Below are 27,550 nucleotides of genomic sequence, written 5' to 3' on the forward strand. Positions count from 1 at the left end.
GGTCCATGCTGGGCTCTTTTTGGTTTGGACTGCATTGCCACCCGTGCTGATCAGAGCTCCACGCTGGGCAAACAGGAAATGAAAATCTAAATTTCGCGGGGTTTTTCCTGTTTACCTGGCCACAGCATCCGAGTTCAGATTGCTGTCCAGAGCGGTCACAGTGGTGCACTGTGGGATTCTGCCCGGAGGCCAATACCGTCGATTTGCGGCCACACTAACCCTAATCTGATATGGTAATACCGATTTTAGCACTACTCCTCTCATTGAGGAGGAGTACAGAAACCGATTTAAAGAGCCCTTTATATTGATATAAAGGGCCTCATAGTGTGGACGCGTACAGCATTAAATCGGTTTAACGCTGCTAAAATCAGTTTAAACGCGTAGTGTAGACGAGGCCTCATAAAAGGGCCTTAAAAGTGAAGTAAGATTCAAAGCTTGCTCTGTGCTGATTAATTATCTAAGTCAGTGGTCTCCAATCTTTTTTGTCTGGCACGTACCAGACGACGAACTACAGAGGACCGTGGTAGTGGACAAGCATATGCCGAAATGCCGCCGACAAGTGGTGACAAGAGGCATCGCCACCAAAATGCTGCCGATTTCGGCGGCATTTCGGCAGATGCTCATCTGCCGGCAAGTACGCGGGTGCACTTAGATGCATCGTGGCGCCCACGAGCACCGCATTGGGGACCCCTGATCTAAGTCATCCAATAAAGGGACTGGGACATACCAATCAATCTACATATTTAACAAGCAATGCAAGTTGCAACTACTCCCAGAAATTGTTTGCAGGCAAAGAATTATGGGCTGAAGAAATACTGAATATCCAATGTATGTGAGAATTTCACAATCTGTTCACAGACAATTCAGGAACAGATAAAAAAAAGTGAAATTCATCCAAATTATTCACTTGGCTATGTCCCAGTTCAGGGCAACTCCAACTGAATTCTCCCTCCATGGTTCATCAAAGACACCCACTCTAGACTCCCAACTCCAGGGCCGGCTTTAGGAACTGTGGGGCCCAATTCGAATACCCAGCAGCAGTCCGGGTCTTCAGCGGCACTTTGGCAGCAGGGGGTCCTTCACTTGCTCTGGACCCCCTGCCGCTGAAATGCCACCGAAGTCCCAGAGCGAGTGAAGGCCCCCCCGTCGCCGAACTGCCGCTGAAGACCTGGACCGCCGCTGGGTATGTAAAAAAAATTAAAAAGGCGCCTAAGGTGCGGGGCCGTCTGAGGCGCGGGGCTCGATTCCAGGGAATCGGGAGAATCAGCCTAAAGCTGGCCCTGCCCAGCTCTTCACTGACACCTCTCTTGGACAGAGACTCACATCTCTCTTCCTTCTAACCAGGGTTTGTCCACATTGCACAGTTTCCCTGCCCACTCTGTGTTACTCACAGCAAGCTAGACTGCCTAAACAGGCCAGCGTCTCTGCGTTGCTTTCTCTTCAGAGGCTATAAACAGCATACTGGCACACAGTTATACGTTACCACACAGCTCATTATAAGCAAGGTGAAAGCATTACAGAGAAAACAGTAAAAACAATAAAAGAACCTACACAACTGCAAAAAAGCTTACCAGAGGTCACCCTAGCTCCAGCCTCAGGCTGTGGTAGGTGTCAGTCCTCCTAAACCCACAACTGGGTTTCCCCATGGCTACATGTTCATAACTGTCTCAGAGTAAGAACCAGAACCACCATGACTAGTTCAGTCTTTCCTTTGTACAGCATGGGCTTTTGATCATAGGCTCATGTAACAGGTGATCAGCAAACAAGAGATCTTCAGGGCATAGATTCAAAAGATTGGGTTTTTGCATAACCAGAAATGGGGAAGTAGATAGTCCTCCAGGAAAAACACTTGGACACTTTTTGTTCCAAAAGTCCATTCTTGTCTGACATATTGTTCAGTATAGACCTCTGAATACCCAGATCTCCCATCTGTCACATCTCCCCCCTTAAAAAGGTTCCATGCAATCCCAGCCCACAGTAATACATAAACCATTCATTTAATACAATGGATCCCAAATATACTTAAACATCATTCAACAAGGCCTCCCAAGGATATGGCAGGAAACTGTCAAGATGTGAAAAAATTATCTAAGTTTTATCTACATTTTACATAATGGGGAATGCAGGAACAGAGAGGTGAAAAGTGTACTCTGAGGTCACAGAACAAGTGAGTGGCAGCATCAAGAACAGAATCTAAGTCTCTTGGTTCAGATAGATAATACTTATAACTAAGGTTGTGAGTCTGTCATGGAGGTCACGGATTCTGTGACTTTCTATGACTCCATGACACTTGTAGTGGCTGGTGCTGGCTCAGGGGCTGCCTGCAGCCCCTCCTCACAGCTCCCATTGGCTGTGATTCCTGGCCAATGGGAGCTGCAGGAGCCGGCACTTGAGGTGGGAGCAGTGGAGCCCCTGCCCTGGCCCCTGCTTCCAGTGCCTAGGAGCTGCAGGGACATGGAGCTGAGTAGAAATCCCCTGCCAGCCTTGCCAACAACCCCCCCAATACCATGGAAGATCCTGGGGCACATCTCCCAGCACCCGTGGTGCCCCCACACCGCACCTCCCCCAAAGTCCCCCACCCAAGTTTTAATCAGGGTGGGGATTTTTAGTAAAACTCAAGGACAGGTCACGGGCTGTAAACAAAAATTCAGTGGCTCGTGACCCATCCATGACTTTTACTAAAAATACCCATGGCTAAAACGTAGCCTTACTTATAACAGGAAACTAAGCACTGTGAAAAATTAAAGTCCACCAAAGACTAAACATTGATAACGATGCTTATAGGTTTTTAACATTCTTCATTTCAGATTATTTATTTTGGAGAAAAACTTTATTGAAGAGGTGTCCTCATCTTGACTTGAACACCACCAGGCTTGACCATAAGACCATTTGCTTTTGTCTCATGTTTCAATTAAAATTACACACAACAGCTAAGAGTCCTTTCATTTTTCTTTCAGTATATATGTATCAGTTATTACTACTTTAGGAAGCATAGCTGGTATCACCAGGAGGCTGAATATGGGATTGTGTGTATTATGTTTTCTCACAGCTGTACTAATTAACCCCAATTGAGTAAATTACCTCAGAAATCAGACCAGTAGGAGGGCTGAGCACTCTGATTAAAATAAGGGAAGGCTGTCTTTCTGTCATAAGAGCTATGTAAAAAATAAAAATAAAAAGTGAAAAATTCTCTTCCTCCAACATATTAGGTATAGGAGAACTTGCATTAATGCGTGCAATAAACAGAGGATTTATATTCTCCAGAGAATTTGAATTTTGATATTTGGCATCATTTTAGGGAAGTCAGCAAAGTGGGTGGATCTCTCCAGGGAAGATACTCTTGGTACTTGAGTTGCTGAAGAGGTCTGCTGCTGCAATCTGCATCAGCTGCAGATTTTTCAGAGCTAATGCTTTTCAGGTTAATTGAATCACATTGCAATATTCCAGTTGGGCAGTGACAAATGTGTGTATAATAGAGTCTAGGTCATCAGCAGAAAGCATGGGCTGCAGATTCCTTTGTGAGTAGCCGAATATGTTTCTTCCATGTGAAGAATCTGTGAGTAGTCAACAAATACCCCCGCAAGCTGTGGGCTGTCTCCACACCTTGTGGATGTATGGTTTTGACTGGTAGAGACAGCACTGTTTTGACCATCTTGTCAAAGTGTTTTCCTCCATCTTGTGTTGTTGAACACCCACTAGCTCTTCTTTATCCAGACACTGGGATAACTGGGCAGGGCTGTCCTTAGGATTTATTGTGCCCTAGGCGGGATTATTAAACTGGTGCCCCCATGCCTGTCTTGCTCTTAGCAACACAAACATAAGCTTACAGTACTGGAAAACTTGCCACATGCATGTTATTAAAACCAGTTTAACGTAGTTAAGCACACTGTAATGCTGATGGACTAGCACTAAAGAAGTAGCACTATGAAAAAATTCTGATATTTGGACAGAATATGCAAATATCATCATTTTTTTAAATTTGTCAACATTTATTGGAAATTTCTCATGAAGAGGTATTGACAAGGATTAGTTTTTAATTAAAAATCAACTTTGTGGGTTTTTGGCTGCGAAAATCAGTATATAATGTCATCGTATCGACAAAGACAAAGTGATGCCTTGTCGTTGCAAGAATAGCAAGACCATCAAGTGTTCTATCATTGTACGTGAGCCAGAGATAGTTTTCAATAAGCTTTAGTTTGATAAAAACTTCCGTTCTCCTGCTAGTTACGAGGAATTGTTAGTAGAATACGAGTGGCAATATACACATTAGATAATGTCAATAGTTTGCTGTGTATGAATAAACTGTAGAATGCCATCATCCGATTTTGCATGTGGCAACAACTAATTTTCGTACAGTTCAGCCATTTAAATCAAAATGATCACCGTGCTTCAGGAGGCTCTTTAGTCAGGGTCCCCAACGCGGTGCGCTGCAGGTGTCCCGGCGCCCGCAGGGCTCTCAGTGCACCCATGTACTGGCCGGTAGGACGAGCATCTGCGAAATCCCCAAAATCGCATCATTCGGCAGATGCTTGTCCGCCACATGGTCTTCACTGGCGCCACCAGACGAAAAAGGTTGGGGACCAACTGCTATAGGCTCTTGCACTTTGTCATTAGTTGCTTGTTTTCCTATTTCGTTGAATCTCAGATCCTGTCCCCGCTGCCAGCAGAGTGAATGGAACCGCAGGCCGACAGTGGTTTGAAGTGGCTCAGCCGGGGTCTCAGCCGCAGGCCTGCTCAGCCGCTGCAGCCTGGGGTTCCTTGGGGTCCCAGGCTAGCAGTGGGTGCTGAGTGGGCCGTGGCCGGACCTGGGTGCCAATGGTAACAGCAGCGGAACCCAAGGCAGTGGCGGCTGAGCTGCTCAGCCCGCCGCTGCGTGCCATCAATCTGCTCACAGTGCCACCTTGGCATGTGTGCCATAGGTTGCCAAACCCTGCTCTATACATTAGTAAGGAGATGAGCATATTACAGTTGTTGGAGGGTCTATAGCAGTCAACGGGCTATAAGGAAAGTCAGTCAACATTTTTTGTTTCTCTGATGAAAACTGGCCCACTCCCTTCCCCATACCAGACTTGTCACAAATAATTGTCAACAACTTAATTTTCTGGTTTTGGCTAAGATATTGATTTTTGGAAAAAAATATTGTAATTGAATTCAGGATTGTTAGCAAGCATTTTTGGCAAACAAAGTTGTTAAATGACACTTTAAATGGCAACACAGTACTGCTTTCATGCTTGGCTTACCCCCTAGCCTGCTGGTCCAACAGCTGCAGTAGAGGAGGAGATTGGGGTCCTGCAGTTTTCCACCTAAATCCACCTCTTGGGGTGCAGAGTGGCAACAACAGCAGCAAACCCTCAGGTCCGATCACACGCCAATGGGCACCACTGCCAGCCCAACGGACCACGGTAAAGTTAGCACAGCATCTGATCTCAGTGACGGGGCACCCATGAAGCCACAGCAACTCATCCTGCCCTGTGCAGCTCCCCCTGGATGAGATGGATCACTGCCAGCCCAGGGGACAGATGTGCTCCCCAGCAAGGGTGATCAGATCCAGATGTCCTGATTTTATAGGGCCAGTCCTGATTTTTGGGGTTTGTCTTATATAGGCACCAATTACCCCTATCTAGGGTGACCAGACAGCAAGTGTGAAAAATCAGGATGGGGGTGGGGGGAAATAGGAGCCTATATAAGAAAAAGACCCAAAAACTGAGACTGGCCCTATAAAAGTGGAACATCTGCTCACCCTACCCCAACCCTCTGTCCTGATTTTTCGCACATGCTATCTGGCTATCCCCAGCCCAGCCGTGTGCAACCATTCCAATCCTGGCTGCCTGTGAGGAAGTGAGTTACTTTCACTTTCATTCCTCACCAGGCAGCCAGCCAGCCTCCCCTCCCCCCCAGCATCTCACCAACCCAGCACTGATGGAGGGGAGGGGGAAGAGAGGGGTGCTCCATGAGGGGGAGGGAGAAACAGCAGGGGGTGCTCTCTGGGGCAGAGGGAAGAAGAATGGACGTTATGGGGGACAACAAAGGATATTGCCAGAGCCGCAGAGCCTGCCTCACCTCACGCCAGGGGAAAGAGTCACACTCACACCAGCAGCCAATTCCCTCCCTCAGACTGTGCTGCATTCGACTCTCTCTAGGACCCAGCAGCCCTGCTCTTACATGCTCCACTGCTTCCCGTCTGTCCAGGCTCTCGCAGAGCAGTGCCCCCAGACCTAGTGGTGCCCTAGGTGGCTGCCTATTATGCCTATGGCTAAGGACGGCCCTGTAACTGGGTGACAGTAATGCAGTTGTCAGTTGTGAAAAACACAGTGATGCGCCACTGGCATACTGTTGGTAACCGAGAACACTTTTCCCAGCAGCTGTGTGTAAATACTGAATAGGCCAGGGAAAAGTCTACGATACTCCACAGGGGATGGGTCTGGTGGTAGACATCTAAGTGTCCATCACTACTCTACGAGCCCTCGAGGAAGGATTCTATTTCCGTGCCCTGGATCCCTGCCATCTCCTTCTTCAGATACGATAGCTGCCTGTATCCCATGACCAATCATCAAGTGCAGAGAGGTCTGAATGTATAAATATGGATGTTTGCTCTTTAACTTGGGAAAACAAGAGATTGACCATTTGCATCATTAATGCTGTTTCTATTCCAAATGCCAGCTGGAGGGTCTGAGGATAATCTAGGCAATTGGCTGTCAGCAGATGCGTTTGTATCCGTGAGCTAATGTTTTCAGAAACTTTTAATCCAAATATGCCTGTAGGAAAATACATGCACATTAGGAAGGTGTCACTACCCTACTTGGGTGCATTTGTGGACTAGGACTACATATACTGTAAGGCTTATAACCATCATAGCTTGCAAACTGCTAAAAACTGAAACTTAAATTATACTATGGAGGGCAATTTTAGTTCAGGGCACTGGATGTTTCAGCAAATTAAAAATTATCTACAGTACTAAGGAAAGAATTTGAACAGTAATGAAATCTTCTTAGCATTGAACATTTAGCAGAATGGGAGTGAGAAGGTGGATACACCTAGTGCATCTGGTAACACATGCATATGGACAATTGAATTACATGGAGAATAAAAGAAAAAAACCAACAATCAATCCCATCAGTTGTGTGGGCTTCCCCCTGCCCCCGCCTGGACAAGCATGTCAGCAGCTGCTCTGTTTGTAACTTCTGCAGAAATCCTGTCAGTCAAGGCAAAGAATACACTCACCAGAGACCCTCTTTCTTTGAACTGTCACATGCAGAGCCTACTGAGTGTGGCATAGGAGAAAGCTGTTGAATTTCTGTTGGGTGCTGTTTGCATACTGCTGCTGGGGTTAGAAGTTATGGGAAAGACGACATTGGATCTGTTTGCTGTTCAATACACTATATTGTACACAATATAGTACATTTCTTAGTCCTCGTCAGAGTTCCCAAAAGTTCTCTGGCCCCAGAATTATGGGCCGTATTCTCTGCTAGCGTAACTCTATTAAACCCAACAGCGTTAGGACAGCAGAGATTTGTAACTTATATGACGGGGATGGCAGAGAGGGATGAAAGAATACTTTAGTTCATCAGTCACCACCTAATAGTTTTTGCAGAAAGAGATCAGGCAATCCAAACACAATTAAAGCCACTTAATGACTCAGATGGGGAACAAAGCCATCATTGAGGTGGCTGCAGAAAACTGGTACCTCTTGCATAAAAAAAGAAAAAGGGCTCACCATCGTATATATGAACAGGAGACTGAAAATGGTGCTGCCTTGGGGATTCCTTGTTAGCTAAAGGGGTTCCTAAAATATATTTAGATTCAAAACCAGCCTGCAGAAGGGCCAAGGCCGGAAATATATAAATTACAACTGACATGTTGTCTGGTGCCCTAGACAAATTCTGTTCTCAATTACTTCAATTTTACATTGATGTAACTCTAGGGACTTCAACAGTTACTCAAGTACTGGTGTAAATGACAACATAATTTGGCCCACACTGTACAGTTATATCTATCTATCTATCTATATAAATAGATATATATCTTTCATAGTGGTGGGTACAAAAATATGCCCGCCAGTAAGAAGGATTAATGGAGAACACGCATTTTTTTCATTTCAGTGGCACCAGACCTAGTACCCAAGGCACTCTTTGCAGAAGGCAGTCAGTCTGCTCTTTAAATTAATGTATGTTTTCTAAATGTCATTTAACCATTAACAAAGGATAAATGATACATTCACTGTGTTCTAGGCATGCTCATTTTTCTAGTAATTGACATCAAAACAGTGATTAAAGAGTCATCGCATCCTTGATTGTGTTTAATTGTCTGTCTTACTGTGCTGGTCTTCACTATGTATGGATTTTTGGTGTAGTTTTAAAAGGTCAAGTGAGACCTTCATTTTTTTAAAATTTTTATTTTATTGGGTGGGGGTATTCTGGGTCTCTGGATACTGCAGGTGCTTGTTAGATACATATGTACAGGAGTCCTTTTGCAGGAGATTCTCTGTTCCAAGGTCAAGTACGTGTACCTGCATGCTCTCACTAAAGTCAATAGATCCTACGGTTGTTCAACTCCTGATAATGATGATGCCCTTGTAGCATACTGTAGATGCTGTAACCATTGCACATCCGACCTCCACTAACATCCATTTTGATCTCATCCCTATAACCCACTGTCTTCTTGGAAGCCTAGAACAGATCTCTAACAAAATAGAGGCTATCGTTTTAAGCCTTGACAAGTCAACTTGTTACATTTCAACCAAAGCGCTACATTTGACTCCCTGGAACAGATTCGTAGCTAGTGTAAATTGGCATCGCTCCATGGACTGTGTGTTTGGGGAGAAGGGGTGGAATTGACTGGGCTGGAAAACAGAAGGGGTTCTCACTGTGGAAAATTTCAATGTTTTGCTGAAAAACTGAAAAAAAGTCAAAAGTTTTCCACAGAAAGGAGGAGCTTTCTGTGAAAATTATTGTAGTTGAAAACCCCATTTTCTGTCAAAAAAAAAAAAAAAAAAAAAAAAAAAAGAGTTTTGATGGAAAATTTTCAATCAACCCTCTCTCTCTCTCTCACACACACACACACAGAACTCTTGAAAAGAAAGGGCAAACTCTGTTTATTCAATTTGTGTTAACCCTATCCCATAATCACCACATGTATCCATTCCCTAAATAAAATATAAGCTAAAATGTGCTTCTGTATTAGTGGAGTGCTTTCATATGGCCTAATTTAAAAAAAATAAAAATAGAAGATTTGGTTCTATATGCTTACTTCCATCCATAATGATGTCTCAATTATATTCCCAATTAAAAACTGATTAATATCAAAGACAAAAAACACTACAAACTCAGATGAGAATATATAATTTGGGATCCTAAACTTAAGGTGGCACCAGCTCCAGTAAGTGGAACTCACTTGTCATTCAGAAACTGGGAGTAAGCTGCTGCATGACAATAAATATTAGAATGCTCTACTGGTATAATTATAGCTGGAGAAAATCTGTAATAATTCAGCTTTTCCATTAGCTCCTGAACAGGAAATCCCATTTAGGACAAACAATCACCAGAATGCATGTAACAAATTAGAGATGTACGCTACTAGGAAAGACCTAAACTTTATTCTGAGGGAAGGAGGGGAATTGGAGCAAAGCAACACCTGGCAGTGAGCAAGAGCTCAATTCATAGGTGCCAGGGCCAGAAGGGACCATTGCAATCATCTAATCTGACCTCTCTTGTAACACAGGCCATAGGACTTCCCCAAAATAATTCCTATTTTGTTATAGGAAAACATCCAATATTGATTTAAAAGTTGGCAGTGATAGAGAATCCATCATGACCCTTGGTAAATTGTTCCAATGGTTAATTAATCTCACTGTTAAAAAATTACACCTTATCTCCAGCCTGAATTTGTCTAACTTTATAGCCATCGGATCATGCTACACCTTTCTCCATGGGATTCAAAAGTTGCTGACCTCCCCAACCATCACAGATTTCACTGGCAATGGGAAGTTGTTTTACTCCAAAGAGGAAGGTTTAAAAAACAGGGAAAACTCTGCTGAAGCTGCACTCCAGGGCTACCCTGGTAACAATGCCCCATGATGCACCCTACTTCCTAAGAACTGCACACCCGGGCCATTCCTGAGCAGAGAGCAAATTGTGTGGTGTGGTGACTAAGGCAAACTAGGAATATGATGAAAGCATCCCACCCATTTCACCTGTGTCCTAAGGGAGAATTTAAGTTGATGTGTGAGAAGTTGAAAGGTGTCTTCTTGAATCTAGAGCACCTCCTAGATGCTGACTGCATTCCCTCCCTCCAACTCTTGAATTCCGAAATATGCAACGTGATTTTCTCCCAAGCCATTTTTAGTAAAATATAATTCATCTAGTTTGGAAAATTCACCAAGATCTTAGGTCTTATTATCTATCCCAATGACCAATATAATGATCACAGGAACCAAATGTTGTTTATTTTTCTATATGAGGATGATGGTAATTACTTGGTAATTGAAATTTTCTTTTCAGGCAGTGTCCCAACTTGGTCTAATTATTATGATTTTGCTCTCAGTCATTGAAGAGTAGTAAGGCCTAGTATAGTAAATCTGGCATGGGGATTCCAAATGAAAACTCGGTTTTCAAAGATATACTTCACATGTTTTTTGAGGAATGATAAACTAGGAAAAAAATTAACTGGCTAACAGTAATTTCATTCAGTGTGTACAATATATGGTACGTGAGACCTGTCTTTGCAATATATTTGATAACAAGCAAAATTCCAGTGTTCAAACATTGTATGTTACGTTCAACACTAGTCTACAGGAACTTCACTAAGCAGAAGCATTAACCTAATTGCCAGACTGGCACCTGTTCATGGCTCAGGACAAGTAAATGAAGTGATGATTTAAGAGACAGACAAAAACAACCAAACCAAACCAAAAAAACCCCAACACAAAAAAACAAAACAAAACAAAAACAACAAGCCACTGAAAAGCAGTAATTACTCTTTCCTTTAATGCAACAGCAGAATGAGTACCAATGCCCCTTTATACACAATATAATGAAGCAGTCAATCAGGATTGTGTATCTGAAAAACTGATTCTATTTTTCCATATAGACAATATAGTATTCATTACCTCTGACCTAAACTCATGTTCTGTATTAATGGAAAACCACAAACCTCTGGACAACATTTTAAAAAAAAAACCCCATGCCTGAGGTGCTCACAAAACCCCCTCTACAGAGTCATGAATCATAGCTGATGTATTGTAGCTTACCAAACAAGATCATTCAAAACCTTTATACTTCACCTATTTCTCACACTTGCAACTTAGTCGAACTCAGTTTCTTTCTGTGTGTAAAGAACTTAAAACAATGTATATTCAAAAAGAACAATTGTGCTACTGGGATGCATGGATGTGCGTGTGCACAAACCCCACCCCTCGTTAGGGGCCAGATTTTCATTTGACACCTTTTAGACAACTCAGAGCCCCCCAGCAAATCCTCCATAAAACAATAACCCCTAGTATTTTGTGTGACAGAAATACAATACCAGCCCTTCTTCTTCCAGCAAAAGTTTTTCCACCCCAAAGCCTTCTGTGTTTCTCTTTCTGATTTCATTTTGGTGCAAGCACATCAAAAACGTGCAGTAAAGCAGCTCAGAAGAAATTTTGGCAGCATTTGAAATGAAAGCCAGGTAGAAAAAAAATGAAAGCATTTTCTGCTCATTACTGAAGCATCTGGTATGGAAATAAGAAGAGTCAGAAACAAACACCTGAAGGGCTATCAAGGTACTGAATCTTACTAATTATTCTACTGTAGTAAGGAAACAGTCCAGGCGCTGTGCAATAGTCAGCAGACTTGCACATTTTTGGGGAAAGGAAAAGGAACAAAGAGCGTCTCTTTCTGTCATTCAACCCTGCCCCGCCCTCTCCCCGCCAGGGATCTGGGGGTAATCTGCTGCTCAAAGGAAATCTTGCCGAAGACAAACTAGGCGGCTGGAATACTACTTACACTCCTCCAATTGACTAGTTCACTTCTCCAGGAGATCCAGAATCGTGAGGAGTGCTGCATTTTTCTGCAGTACTGTCTTTATCTCACTCTACTCTGCAGAGAATGATTTGTTGCTTTCCTACGTTCCTGGGGTTACCATGACTCCCTGGCTAAAAGCATCAACAAACAGGTAAAAGAGCATAAGTTACAAAGAATAATATTATAGAAAGACTTGTGAACTCTACTCTCTGAATAAAGTTCCATAACGAAACAAAATGGCAGGCTGGGGTGGAGAGTGTTTAAATAGTTGCTTGCAGGCGGCTAATATTTTAATACTTTGTTAGTGAAACAAACTATCAAAAGCCATCCTCCATATTATTCCTGTGTCACACTGAAGTTGGAGTTTATTGCTATCCAATATATAGTTGTCAGACATTTTCAACCCAGTACAATACCTTATGGAAAACAACTGCTGCCAGTTCTGTGGCAAGAACGTTTGTGAGTGTCTCTCTCCCCTCCTCAGCCCCCATGAATATAATTGATCAAAATATAAATAAGCACTGTGTAAGGAGGCCACATTGCCACCTTGCCTCTAACAAAGCAGAGATCAAAGCTGGTCCAACCCCTTCCACATGCTTGGCTTTACTGCCAACTCACAAAACAACAAAACCACATGCCTCAGCTCAAGGCATTGCTAGGCCTTTCCCTTGCAGGAATGGTCTCTACCACCAGTTCTCTTTGCCTCTGAGATAACTCACCCTTTCTTTGCTCTTATTAAAGCAAAGGACAGGCCTGAGCAAACCTACTAATTCAGCAAAAGCACTTCTCTCTTCCTGCAGGGTTCAAGAACCTCTGAGAGGAGGTGGACTTAACAGAAAATCTTTGCACTGAAAGGCCTGGAATCTATCGTCTTGTTATGCAGTATGATTGTATGTTAGCGATGCAGCACGCTGCATGTCCCAGATTTCAGGCTTCTGTGGGAAAGGTGAACATACTCTACTTACCATGGGGTCCACTCACTGCAAGGGTGCCTCTTCCTGGTTGTTCTGGATATTAGCTCTTTCTAGGTCCTTCTGCCACTTGTCAAGTACTTTGCTGTTTCTCTCTCTCTGGGTACGTCTACACTGCACGATTATTTCGAATTAGCTTAAACCGATATTACAAAACAGATCTAATAAAATTGGTTTAGCGCGTCCACAGTGGGATCACGAAATCGATTGTTTGCGTCCATGGTCCAAAGCTACCATCGATTTCAGGAGCGGTGCACTGTGGGTAGCTGTTCCTCAGCTATCCCATAGTTCCCACTTCCGTGTTGAGAGCACAGTGCCTGATGGGGCAGAAAACACTGCCCCGGGTGGTGCTGGGTACAGCCTCACCCCTCCCTTTGTGAAGGCAGCAGACAACCCTTTGGCGCCTTTTTCGCGGAGTGCATTGAGCAAACGCCATAGCACAGCAATCTTTCCCTTTTTTTTTTCACGTGGTGGTGGGGGGAAATAAACTGAGGAGCTGTTCCCTGAACCACGCCAGACACTGTGTTTGAACCTACAGACATTGGGAGCTCAGCCAAGAATGCAAATAATTTTCAGAGACTGCTGTGGACTGTGGGATAGCTGGAGTCCTCAGTACCCCCTCCCTCCCTTCATGAGCGTCCATTTGAGTCTCTGGCTTCCCGTTACGCTTGTCACGCAGCGCTGTGTATCCTGGAGTTTTTTATTCAAACGCTTTGGCATTTCGTGTTCTGTAACGGAGCTGGATACAACAGATTTGTCTCCCCATACAGCGATCAGACCTAGTATCTCCCGTACGGTCTATGCTGGAGCTCTTTTTCGATTTCAAACTGCATCGCCAGCCGTGCTGATCAGAGCTCCACGCTGGGCAAGCAGGAAATGTAATTCAAAAGTTCGCGGGGCTTTTCCTGTTTACCTGCCCGCTGCATCCGAGTTCAGATTGCTGTCCAGAGCGGTCAGTGCTGCACTCTGGGATGCCGCCCGGAGGCCAATAACGTCGATTTCCGTCCACATGAACCCTAATCCGAGTTATCACTATCGAATTTAGCGCTACTCCTCTCGTTTGGGAGGAGTTCCGAAATCGATTTAAGGAGCCGTTTAACTCGATATTAATGACGACGTCGTGTGAACGGGTACAGCGTTAAATCGGTATATCGGCCATTAAACCGATTTAAAGTCGCAGTGTAGACCTGGCCTCTCTCTCAGACTTTGTGGCTCATCTCTCAAGCAGATCATTATAGTCCTCCCATTCCAGGGTAACAAAGTCTTCCTGTACAAACGGTCTCAGGCAGTCTTCTCATTCACTGCTCAGATGGTGTCACTTCTCCAGTGGCTGGTAGGGTAACACAGGGCTACCCTCTACTCGAGGTTTCAGCTTAGGGCCCCTTTAATCAGCAGCCAAGGTCTGCACTTGCTGCCCTTTTCTTGAGCGTTTTCCTACACTCTCTTCCCTAAGTTTCCTTCCTTCCCTCTCTGACATCCAGAGAGAGGCAGCAGGCTCCCTCACTGTAATCCCTTCCTGCCTTATACTAGCCCCGCCAGCCTGTTTCTTCTCAGCTGAGCTCCATCATCCTTCAGGCTGCCTAATTCCACTCAACTGGGGCCTATCTGGTTGACTGGCCCCTTCTCAGCCTCACTAACCCTTCTAGGCTAGTGTGGGGTGAACACTCCACCACACTACTCCTCTGCTAGGATGTCAGTCTTTCAATCCCTGGTTTTTATGTTGCTGTTCTCTGAAAGCATGCTTGAAGGCGAGGTGGCAATGAGTCCATTCAGTTGCACGTCCCATTCCTATGGAGCCTCAAGAATCAGCCCCTGCCCCAAACACATGCATGTTGGACCCTCCGCTTCAAAGAATAGGCTTGGGGACTTGGATGCTTTGACTGAAAAACAGGGATGTGCAGTTCACTTCTGTTCTCAGAAGGAATTCTTTGCCAGCAATGAGGACTCTAAGTTCTCATCCCTTTCAGGATGAATCTCCCGAAGCTCTGATGTTGCTTTGACGCAATAGCCTGAAGGAGAGCCACTTGATACGGCGCTTGAGTCTAAGTGGGCCTATTTTCAGGTGACAAGTCTTGCTGCTAAACATAATTTTTGAGGTCTACAGCAATCACTGAGGCCCACTGCTGTGTCTTGTTTTTCTGTATAAAATGTCTGTTCTTCCTCCCAAACAGTGAGAGTATCTCCCAGAACCAAATTCTTCTCCCCTTTCCAGTCTATACATAAATAAATAAATAAACCTTTTACATTTCCATGGTGAGAGGATTGCAACGCAGCCTGACTTGGCAAGGCATTTAATACAGGTGACTAATTCCACTGAACTCAATGAGAAGACTCCCCTACTTAAAGTTAGGTATGTGCTTTAAGTAGCTTGCTGAATAGGTGACTTGGTCCCTTTTGAGGGTTTATCTATCTTTGGTGCTACTCAGAGATTTTTGACAAAATATTTTTTCACGGGAAAATGTCAATTTGTCAAAATGAAAATATTTGATAGGAAAGAGTTGGCTCTGCTCCTTGTTTTGACTTCAAATAGTTTTAGGAAAAAAGTTTTCAAATTGTCAGAATGTTTTGATTTTTGAAAGTCTGATTTGAAAGGACTTTTCACTTACAAATTTAAGCTAATCACAGAAAATATAATAATAATAATAATAATAATAATAATAATGAAAGTTTGAAATCTTGAAACATTTTCAATTGACCTGATACCAAAACTTTTTTTTGGGATTTTTGGTTTCCAAAAATCTTCAAGATATCAACTTTTCATTCCAATTTGGATCAGGAAAATTTGTTGATGTCAAAAAGTTTTGTGGGATAGGAAAAATAATACAAGGTCTTGTAGTTATATAGACCCCATCACTGAAGCATCTGATTAACTTGTAATCTTTAATGTACCTCACATCATCACAATACCCCTGTGTGGTTGCGTAGGGCGGTTATACCATTTTTACAGATGGAGAACCCAAGGCACACAGTGGCTAAGTGACTTGTCCAAGGTCACACAGAAAGTCATTGTGACAGCAGAGGTTGAATGCAAGTATCCCATGATCCCAGCTAGGGCACCAGCCATTGGACCAAAGGGAAACTGGCTCCAGCAGGCCAGCAGAGAATTCTGCTGTCAGAGGAGAACTTCTTGCTGGTGAAAGTGTGTTGGCTCAGGACTCCAGTAATTCCATCCCCTTCCAGAAGCCTTGTCAGGATGAGCAGGGGCTGTACCACAGATAAGCAGGGGGCAACTTTCAGCTGAGCACTGGCATCGAAGAGAATTGAGTCCAGGAGGCAATTAAAAATTAACCCCCTTTATTATTTTCACTTTTACACCAATCCCATGATTTTTGATTGCTCAGGCATGCCAGTGCACCTGAAGTATTGCAACTATCACATTGTGGTAACAGATTGTAAATGATGATGTATTAGACTCTGATTATCTGAATAATGCTGTAGGACTATTGTGGCCTTAATGACTACTGTCAAGTGATTCTCCACTCTGGCATTCCAGTGTATAAGGTAGGGCTGGCAAGGATTCTAAAAATTAATACTGGCCACTTCAGGCTTGTATTAAACTCCCAAGGTTACAGCTTCTCTCTGACCTTGTATGAGTAGATGCTGCCATTACCCAAGTGCAAAACCCCTTTCAGAACCCAGGAAGCCGCACTTGGGAATTCCTTCCTGTGGGGTACCCTTAAGCCCTTTCATTCACCCTCTGGGGAAGAGCTGAGAAAGAAAAAAAAAGAAATCAGCTGCTGCCATCCGCTAATTATATAACATGTGCATAAACGTCTTAAGACACACAAATGCAATTCTGTTCTTTAAAAAGGTAAATTTTATTAATAAAAAAAGAAAGAAAATACATTTGGGAATTTGGCCGTTTGCTAGATTAAAAAAAAAAAAAACATCTACAAGGATTAAGCATCAAGAATAGCTTTCTTGATAAAGGTTACAAGCCAAACAAAAAGCACCAGGGTTAGCACACAGGAACCCACAAGCCATAATAAAATAAAAGGAATAAACTTAATCGCATCTTTCTAGACACCTCCTGATCTACTTACATATCTGGAGTTTTTAAATGAGTAGTTTCTAAGTATGATACTGATGATTTTTCATACCTGGCCCAAGCTCTTACAGCATAGCTCTGTCCTGTCCACCTCTCCTCGGTGAACAGACAGACAAAAGGAGAGTCATTTTTCAATTTTAAAAAGTTCTAGCCTTCCCATTGGCTCTTTTGGCCAGGTGCCCACTCATTTCCTTTTACTTACGCATAGCATCGCAGTGAGACTTTTTAACTCTTTACAGGTACAGCAATTAGAGAATAGCTACTAGGAAGGATTTTATAGCTACTGACTAGCTGGATGTCCATAAAAGGGAACTACCCCCTCTCCCATAATTTATCACAACTACTAAGGTAGATCGCTATCTTGTAGGCAGACAATGATCATACTTCATTAACATCATAAAAAGCAGGGTGCTTGTCTAATATAAAAGCTTCCTATGCATGCAAGTGCTAGAAAAGAGCGGTATACACAGTATCTCATTGTGGTTCAATAACTTCCCCCACAGTTTCATTTTGTATGTTTGACACCTTTGGCAACCATTTGGATAAGGAAGCCTGCATACTTCAATTACGCTGCTCTGTCTACAGAAGTGCACAAACTTGATAATGGGTATTTTGTCTATTTCTTGTATCAGCATTCCAGAGTGCCTTACCCTGCATTTTACATTCTGACAGCAGGTTTTGCCTTGATGGTGTGAACTGAATGATCCCCAAAAGGATGCTTGTGACACGTATTCTAAACAAGAGAAAAATCAGACGTGGCACCAGAAGACAGAGTAAGGCACAAGGCAGGATGTTTAATTAAAGATGAAATGAAATAAAAATAAATGAAATAATGTTCTATAAAAAAGAAGTTTCCAATCCAGAGTGCAGGCTACCGAGCATTTGTGGAGTTAAGTCACACACAAATATATTTTTAAGGTAAATGAAAAGGCTGTTTGCTAGTGAGGACCAGTGTCAGGCCCAAGTTGGTATCCCAGGTATGAATTCTTTGGGGGAAAGCGCAGATGTGAAGCCCAACTTCATAACTTAGGCCTCACTCTGATGGTCCTAGTCAGAACCATGGATCTGAACAGCCCCAAACCTGGAAAACTTTGGATTCAGGTCCACGCCCACCTGAACCTTCCCAGCTCAGGCCCAGCTGTATTACTATATGGCCTGAATTCTGGGACTCAAGTGCTGTGTTTGTCTTGCAGCGGTTTTTAAAGTGCCTCCTAGTAGAGAAAAGGGGTCAGATATCAATAAGAGCTCAGGGCCAGAGTTTTAAACACTTTGTACCCACAACTAGGACCAGATTCTCCAAAAGTTCTCAGTGCCCAGAAGCTCCCATTGTGATGCTCTATGCTGAGCAGTTCTGAAAATCTGGTCACTGATTTTGGGGCCTGAACGGGAACTAAGCCCTTGAAAATTCAGACCGTAAGCGGGATTATACATTGAGACTGCTGGACCTGTAGTTCTCTCTAGCCCCCACAGTACCTAACACACACTGTGTCACTTAGGGACCTACCATGCAGTTGACACTATGTTGCAGACGGATACCTGCTGCCTGTGTGGTGACTCACTGACTTCAGTGGGGGAATCTACTTCCGGTCGGTCAATTGCTAGGCAGTGGCACTACTGTCATCATGCAGAGTCTCCCTGAATTTTTGCCTGAACTAAGCAGTCATAGAAGGAAATGCTATCTACAATGCACAGCTGTCAACCTCCCAAGCAGCTAAAGCAGTGTAGGGAATTACCTTACAGTGCTATAGGGGTTTGCAAGGTCAGCAGATGGGGAATGGAGGAACAAAGAGGCTACAGGAGGTGCCCAAGGTCACACAGGAAGCTTGTAGTGAAGCAGAGAACTGAACTGGGTCTCCCAAGTCCCAGGTTAGCACCTTAACCCCTAGATCATCCTTCCTTTCATCTATATGGTGAGGCCATATATTTAAAATCATGATTTCTAAAAAAAATAAAAAATAAAAGAAGTGTTGGGTTATTTTTTCTTTGCTTCTTGGCTTTGAGCCTCTATGATGCTTTCAAGATTTCCTGCCCAACCAGACAGTCTAGAAAGTTTTTTTTTTTAAATAAAAGCTGCAATTCACAGCTAATCATTTGACCCCAGGAGCAAGGGTCATAAGAATATCATAAGATTTGTGATAAAATCGTGTTGTTGCTCTATAAGTTACTGTGTTGCTTTTTCTGTGTAGCTGGGGCCAGGCTTCGGACCGAAAGAAAATGCTGGTGACTAGATTGTTGTTTGTCGGAAACTTGTTTTGCATCTGTTCATCCATGTGTGTGGTTTGTCCTTAAGCACCAAAAGCTCTGTCTTTGTTTTAACATAAACATGTAATTTTTAAATGAAAGTAGACTAGTTTGTTCCCTTCACAGAGAACAGAAATGTAACATCTGGGAAGCCTAATCACAAGACAATTGCTATTTAGTGAAAGGAAATTACCCTGGTCAATTTTCATTGGTTTTGTTAATCAGTATATTTTTGCATTAGATGACGGTTAAGGAAGGCCTGGGGAGGTTCTCACCAATGAAATACTAGGTCATATCTTGGTCAAACTGAGTTTACACTGATACATCATATACATCTATGTGTCTAACACTGAAAGCCCCACTCCTTTTAAAGGCTGCTCAACACAGCAAATGTCTGTCCTTTTCTGGATAGCATAACTCTGCCTAAGTGGAAAAATATCAGCACCTCCGAATGCCTCATGAACAACATCTTATGAGCAGCTGGTAAAGTAAGATGGTAAAGTTTACATGGCACAACTTGGAGGTCAACTGGCATGTCATTGAATTCTATACTATGCAGACATGAGACTCTTATAGAGAAGTTCAGCCCACCTGTAAAGTGTGCTGCTGACTATTTAACACACTGATGGTCATTCAGTTAATTCTGCATGATCATGAGTGAGAAAAGGGGAAATATCTCTCCACCATTGCTACTAGAAAGGGAGAAAACCGGCCCAAGTCAATCTGTCCCATCCATAGAGGGAGACGAAGAGAATGAGCTGTAAACTCTACCCAGCCTTCTGTCTATCCAATTCTGTCTGTTTTGTGGGATTGGAAGAACCTGTTCTGGTTTAGCATCTCCTCCCAACCTCCCAACACATCCCACCATATGGGGGAAGGAAGAGAAAATGAATCACTGACACAAGGTGGTGTGGGGGAGAAGGATCCAAGTCAGTAAGAAATGGCAGGCTGAAAGCAGAAACCCAAATCCCCCCAGAAGGGGTCCTGAACATTCATTTGGTTGGTTAAATGTTGGGATTTGGGACCCCTGCACAACTCTAGCAGGTGGGGGGGGGGAGATATTAAACATATCAGTCTTTGATCCATTTCCCAACTGCCTGTCTAGCATACTCCACACAATCTGGCTCTGTTGAGGGGAGTGCCTTCTGGTCAGTAGCTTTTGCTGTCTGGAACAGCTTTTCTGCATCTCTCTGCTTTCTGCATCTTATTTATAATCTTGTCAGTTTGTCCACCCTTGTTTATATCCCTTAATTTCTCCATGTGATTATCAGTATTATTGTTTTACTTAGCTATGGAAAGCAATGGGTATGCAAGTGAAGGAAAAACTTTAGTCAAAGAAAGTTGTGTTATACAGTGAACATTCAGGCTCTATAAAATACTAACCTTTCGAAAGACTACTGACCTGCACAACCCCTCAAAGGACTGCTAACTGCCCAACTAAAGAAACAGCCCCCACCCCCACCCCAGCAACATAACCCCACCCCAGCAAAACCACCATGAAGTGACAGCATGTAATAGGCAGCAGCTCCTTTAGGGACTGGTGAAATGACATGGACATATAAACTCAACCTGTACTGTCTTCCCAAAGTTGAGCCAAAATGAACCCTTGGCCCCTTTTTGGGGAGAGAGGGAAAGGTTCAGAGAAGGCGAGTTTAAATTTTTCTATATATTTGTTTTACTACACTCATAGCAAAGGCCTCTACGCAATATGACAGTAATGAAATCAATAGGGTTGTATACAAACTCATACAAACCCCCCTACATTTTGTGCAGGCCGAAGTTGCTGTACATGTAGCAAACCTAACACAAAACCTCAAGTGCAAGAGAATGAAGTGGTAAACCATCTAATAATACACATCCTCTATTTCTTGTCTTCCCTTCCCTTACCCCCAAGGCACAGATCTTACCTTTAGAACAATCAGCAAACAGCACTTTATTCTGCCCCATTTGGGATAAGAAGCTTCCAGGAGCTAGCTTATACAACCTTAGTCCCTGCCACCACCACTGACAAGACTTCTGCCCTACTGGCCCTTCTGCAAAGTTCTGGGAAACCGCACTCACTCAAGGTAGGTTGAAAAGTTCTGTAGAAAGGATACCATTCCTCAGGATTTTTCCATAAGGCAATTGAGCACCTCTGCCCTTCCTGGTTTAAATAAGGCCCGGAAAAGGAAACGAAGAACTAATTTGAGAAAGGCATTTCTTACAAGATATCTGACCTGAACAAACCTAGCAACTGTGAGAGACAGAGCCTGATCTTGCTGCAATTTCCAGACTGATTTCAATCTTTAAGCCTTCATCACATGCACTCGCACCAGGATAAATCTCTTATTAAACTTTTTATTAAAACTATTTTCCAATAGTTACAATCCTTTGATTTCTATGTAATACCTTTATATAATGGGACTGTCTTTTTGTTTTGTGTCTGTAGAGCATTTAGTGAAATAGGATCCTGATCCACAATTAGGTGTTACCACAATATAAATAACGACAATATCTAAATTGAAACAGGAAGCAAAAGAGCTGAATTGCCAAAAAAAAAATACCCTCAAACCATAAAACAAACACCAGGCTGTTCTTATATTTCTGAGGAGACTGGAAGTTAGAAGCAAAGGAAATCTTATGAAAAACCCCATTCTCATGAGATTTCCACTTCAAATCCACAGTACCACAGGATTTGGGTGAGGTTTGCAATGACTAATATTTAACGTGTTATAACTGTCTAGAGTCCTAAGTAGTGATGGACAAAACTGCCAAGTTTCCATTTGGAAGAGGCGGCCAAAGGCTGAGAAACACCTGCCAATATGGGTGCTTCTCTGAAATTAATGTTGGAACTTTCTGAAGTTTGCCCTTCACTACTTAAAACCCAGGTGGAATATTATTAGACCTTGCAAGCGGAAGGCAGCCTTGTCGTGCTGACTGGTGCTATTTAGCTGGTCAGACCAAGTTTTTGCAATGTGTTCAGAGATAATTTATAGACATCTAAGAGTATGCACTGCATTTGATAGTTTGAGGTTTAATCAATAAAATTGACTAAGAGTCTGTAACAGAGAACTCAAAAGCTATTCTTGCATGCTACTAGCTTAATACCCTGAGGTAATATATTGCTATTTTTTTTGCATGATCTGCAGCTGCTTCAGTGAAAGCTATAACTTTTCCCTATTGTCTAAAATTCTAAATTACAGTTGCATGGTATGAAATGTACAGCCAGGTTTCTTTGGCAATCAACTGCTAGAAGCACAGGGATTTTAACTGAGAAACTTTTTAATTAAGATTACATTAGAGGTCAAAATTTCACATTTCTGCTTCACGGGCTTGTTCAGTACTCTGCAAACCCTGCTGAATTATAGGGTATACAATGTAGCTACCTTTTCCATCAAGTTTACCCTACTCCAAAATGCTGCTCCAATGACACCAGAGACATCCCTTCCAGATAAGGAAATAAAGATTATGAATTTAACAGGCCATGTAAGAAATTTCAATTACACTTGGGAAATCAACTATTTGATGAATTCCCGAGAAACACCCAGATGTATCTTTACAGTCCACTCCGATAAATACATACATACTCATGCCCTCTAAACAAGAGGTGAGCACATAATTCTCAGCTCACATTCAGAACCAATTCCTGAATAGCATCTCAGTACTGCTTCAAATTAGAGCTATGCAAATAACTGATTCTTTTGTTTTACTAACAGTTCTGAAAAAATTGGAAAAAATTCATTTTGAGCCAACCTGAAACCAACAATTTTCAGAATTTTCTATGAATCAAAAAGTCAGAAATAGTTTTCTTTCTGGTCAAACTAAAATTTTATTTGACCTGAAACTAAACATTTTGTTTTGATTTTGGGCATTTTAAACTGTTTTTTAAAATAAAACCAAAGGACATTTGTAAATGAAGGGCTATATCCACAAAATGGAAGAGGAGGAGATGTCCCCTTTATACCCAATAGCCATGTGGTTAGGGCATTTTGGATGTGCCCAGGTTCAAATCCTTACTCTGGAGCAAAGATACGAAAGGAGGTCTTCCTGGGCTCCTTTACGAATGCCTTAATCAGTAGGCTATTGGCAATTCTAGAACAGAGCTCTCTCAATCATCTCTCCTGTTGAAGCTGTTCCACTTTGTATCAATAATGAAATATTCAGTGGAGCTGTGACTAGAACCCAAGTGTTCCCCTCCCTGGAAGTGACCTAACTACCAGGCTATAAAGCCCTTTTCTCTCTCTCTGGTCCAATTAATATTTAATTATATAAACTGGAGAGAGGTAGAGAGGATTCAAGCCTCTGTTCCAGAGTGGGGAGTTGATCCTGGGTTTCCCCTCATCCTAGATGACTGCCATAATCACTAGGCTACTGAAGTGGTGGTGGTGATGGTAGGGGTGTCACAACCCCTATCCAAATAGTTTCAGCTTTTCTGAATTTTTGCTTTTTCTTTCAACTGAAACAATTCACCGACATCTACACAAACACATGACATGTTTTGGTCAACCTGAATCAGCATTTTCTGTGAACAAAACATTCGGCTGAAACATTTCACCTACCTCTACTTGAAACAGCGTAACAGTGATTTTGGAAGATGTTGATGAATAAGTACTTCAGTAGAGAACATTGGGCCTGATTCTCATGTGCACTACGATCCCCCTACATCGCTCTGGCAGAGTAGAGAGCCCTTGAAGTGGGTGTAAATGTAATTTACTGCCAGAGCAGTGTAAAGGCACTTAGCATAAATGAGAATCAGACCCATGTTGTTCTTTAGTTCAAGATATGTTGAATTCATTTTTTGGTGCAAAAAAGCCCCTTGTTATCAGACTATGCTAACTACAACCAGTTCAGTCTCTCACCCAGCACTGTAAAGCCAGAAACAATTAAGCAAGCAGAACTAGCCAATTGCAGCAATAATAGCCTCAGCAAAAAATGACACAAGTAGTATATGTGTATCAACTGTGATTACTGCAGAGAAGAATTTAATGCATCTCTTCTTTTAAAGCTTGACAACTAACTCTTTATTATCTTAATAAATGTTTAATATCCTAAAGCTAAATTCAGATACACAAAGTCCTAATAAACCATAATTTACTGCATAGAAATTGTGCTGTTGTGTACTGAATCCTCTACTTATTCCGGGGTGAAAAGTAGGGGAAGAACAAAATGGCATGCAATGAAAGCAAATCCTCAACAATTTGAGAAATACTGTTTTTTAAAACTGTCCTTGGGTCATTGTTAAACAGAGGAAGAAGAGGGGATACCAAGACATGTAACAGACAGTCAGAAAGAGAGAAGAAATGACAATGCTCAACGAAAGAAGAATTTATAGTGCGTTTGCAAAAGTGGCCTCTGATTTCCACGGGCGGCTCTATGTATTTTGCCTCCCCAAGCACGGCAGGCAGGTGGCTTTAGGCGGCGCACCTGCAGGAGGTCCGCTGGTAACGTGGATTCGGCGGCATGCTTGCAGGAGGTCCACCGGTCCCACGGCTTCAGCGTACCCACCGCCAAATTGCCGCCGAAGCTGTGGGATCAGTGGACCTCCCGCAGGCATGCTACTGCTGCCCTTACAGCGACCAGCAGGCCACCCTCCGTGGCTTGCCAACCCAGGCATGCGCTTGGTGTCCTGGTTCCTGATGCCGCCCCTGCTGATTTCAAAAGCCACAAGTCTTGTGGGCCTGACTTGAAACACAGAGGCCCTGATTTCTAGAGAGGCTGTGCATCCATAATTCCAGCTGACGTCACTGAGAGCTGTAGATGCTCATCACCTCTGAAAATCAGGGCCTAAATCAGGGCTCTCAAGTGAGGCGGCCAATATTAGCAGACACTTCTGAAAATGCTGGCCTTCATCACTAATATAACCACAGAGTAGTATGCACCTGTAAAACATTGCCTTCTAACACACTTTATACATTTACATGGGGTCAGCTTCTGTCACCTTTTGTCACTGAGAAGTGCCTTACTCCACAAATAGTCCCACTGAATTCACAGACTCTTCTTCTCAAGCAGCCACTCATAGCCATTACCCTGAGAAAGGGGAGTGGGAAGCTGAGAACTCATCATTCACAAGGGAACCTCTGATGCATCTGACGAAGTGGGTATTCACCCACGAAAGCTTATGCTCCAATACTTCTGTTAGTCTATAAGGTGCTACAGGACTCTTTGTTGCTTTTTACAGATGCAGATTAACACGGCTACCCCTCTGATACAAGGGAACCTCTGCACACTGTCATACTAACATTCTGAGCCATTACTTTAGAAAGATGCTTTTCAGCCTAAAGTTGTTGATCCACCAGTAGTCTGTGAAAGCCTTCCTGGTGATCTAAGGATGACATAATTTAAGAATCTAAGCAGGAACCTGAATGGGTTTTGGCTCAGGCCTGGGAGAAGATTCCTCTCTCTTATTAAATAATCTGCAGGTTGTCATAACACAGACCAGCCATCATGTATTGTCTATATACTATTTTTTCCTCTCTCTCAGTTCTTCAGAAATAAAAACTCCGGGAGGATAACATTTGGAGATTTCTTAAAAAAATTGTAAACAAGTGCTTTGAATGTGTAGGAGTGGTAATGAATGCCATTAAACTTGTGAGTCATCCCATATCTTCAATGAAGTAAGATCCAGTTGTACATTAAAACAAAAACAATACGTGGAAAGATAGTTGAGTCCAAAGCAGACTACGAAGAGTTACATAGTGATCTCACAAAACTGGGTAATTGCGCAACAAAAGGGCAGATGAAATTCAATGTTGATAAATGCAAAGCAATGCACAATGGAAAACATAAACCCAACTATACATATAAAATGATGGGCTCTAAATTAGCTGTTACCACTCAAGAAAGAGACCTTGGAGTCATTGTGGATGGTACTCTGAAAACATCCACTCAGTGTGCACTGGCAGTCAAAAGAGCTCATAGAATGTTGGGAATCATTAAGAAAGGGATAGATAAGATGACAGAAAATATCATATTGCTTCTATATAAATCCATGGTATGCCCACATCTTGAATACTGCATTCAGATCTGGTCACCCCATCTCCAAAAAGATATATTGGAATAGGAAAAGGTTCAGAAAAGGGCAACAAAAATTATTAGGGGTATGGAACAGCTTCCATATGAGGAGAGATTAATAAGACTGGGACTTTTCAGCTTGGAAAAGAGATGACTAAGGGGTCTATAAAATGATGATATAGATACAAGAAGTCTATAAAATCATGAGTGGTATAGAGAAAGTAAATAAGTAAGTCTTATTTACTCCTTATAATACAAGAGTCAGGGGGTCACCAAATGAAGTTATTAATAGGCAGCAGGTTTAAAACAAACAAATGGAACTATTTCTTCACACAACGCACAGTCAACCCATGGAGCTCTTTGCCAGAGGATGTTGCGCAGGCCAAGCCTATAGCAGGGTTAAAAAAAGAACTAGATAAATTCATGGAGGATAGGTCCATTAATTACTATTAGTCAGGATGGGCAGAAATACAAAACCATGTGCTGAAGGGTCCCTAGCCTCTGTGTGCCAGAACCTGGCAATGGGCAACAGGGGATGGATCGCTTCATGACCACCTGTTCTGTTCATTCCCTCTGAAGCAGCTGGGCTAGATGGACCATTGGTCCGACCCAGTATGGCCATTCTTATGTTCTTACGAAATCCATATACATTAGCTCAGTGGTTCTCAACCAATCAGCACACAGTTACAGCCCATGCGACATCCTCTGGGTCACACAAGTAGTATATATATTGTGTGGGTGATGCTGACATAACACATAAAGAGCTGCATATGTGAGCCACAATGGTAAATAAGCTGAGAACCACTACGTTAGATATACAGCAGAACACTCCTATGCAGAGTGAGTTTCACAAGGACTATGCATCATGTACGTTTTATGGAAGTTCTGTTTTGAGGATTTAAGTGTGAGGTAAGCAGTGCATCTGTTACATCCTTACTTTGCACTTAGGTGTACATTTCACCTACATTGAAACTGCTCTTTTTAAAATAAAAGCTTTTTTATAACCCAAGATTAATTATATATAAAGATTCACTATAATTAAATTCTACTGTGGAGAAGCTTGCTTGTCTTACTCTCATGAGTAGCCCTTTTGATTTTAATGGGACTACTCACCTCAAGAAGGCAAGCAGAATTTGGCCTTATATCAGAGATATGTGAGCAAAAGAAAGCAATCATTAGGTTTATATAGGAGAGGGAAAATTTAACACACACAAAAAAGCATTTAATGGCTTATCCATTTAATATAGATCAAAATAATAAAGCTGATGCATGGAATTCAGGTTTAAAGTGGCCTCCTACTT

The sequence above is a fragment of the Chelonoidis abingdonii genome, chromosome 6 (genome assembly GCF_003597395.2).
Source record: "Chelonoidis abingdonii isolate Lonesome George chromosome 6, CheloAbing_2.0, whole genome shotgun sequence".
Lineage (NCBI taxonomy): Eukaryota > Metazoa > Chordata > Testudines > Testudinidae > Chelonoidis > Chelonoidis abingdonii.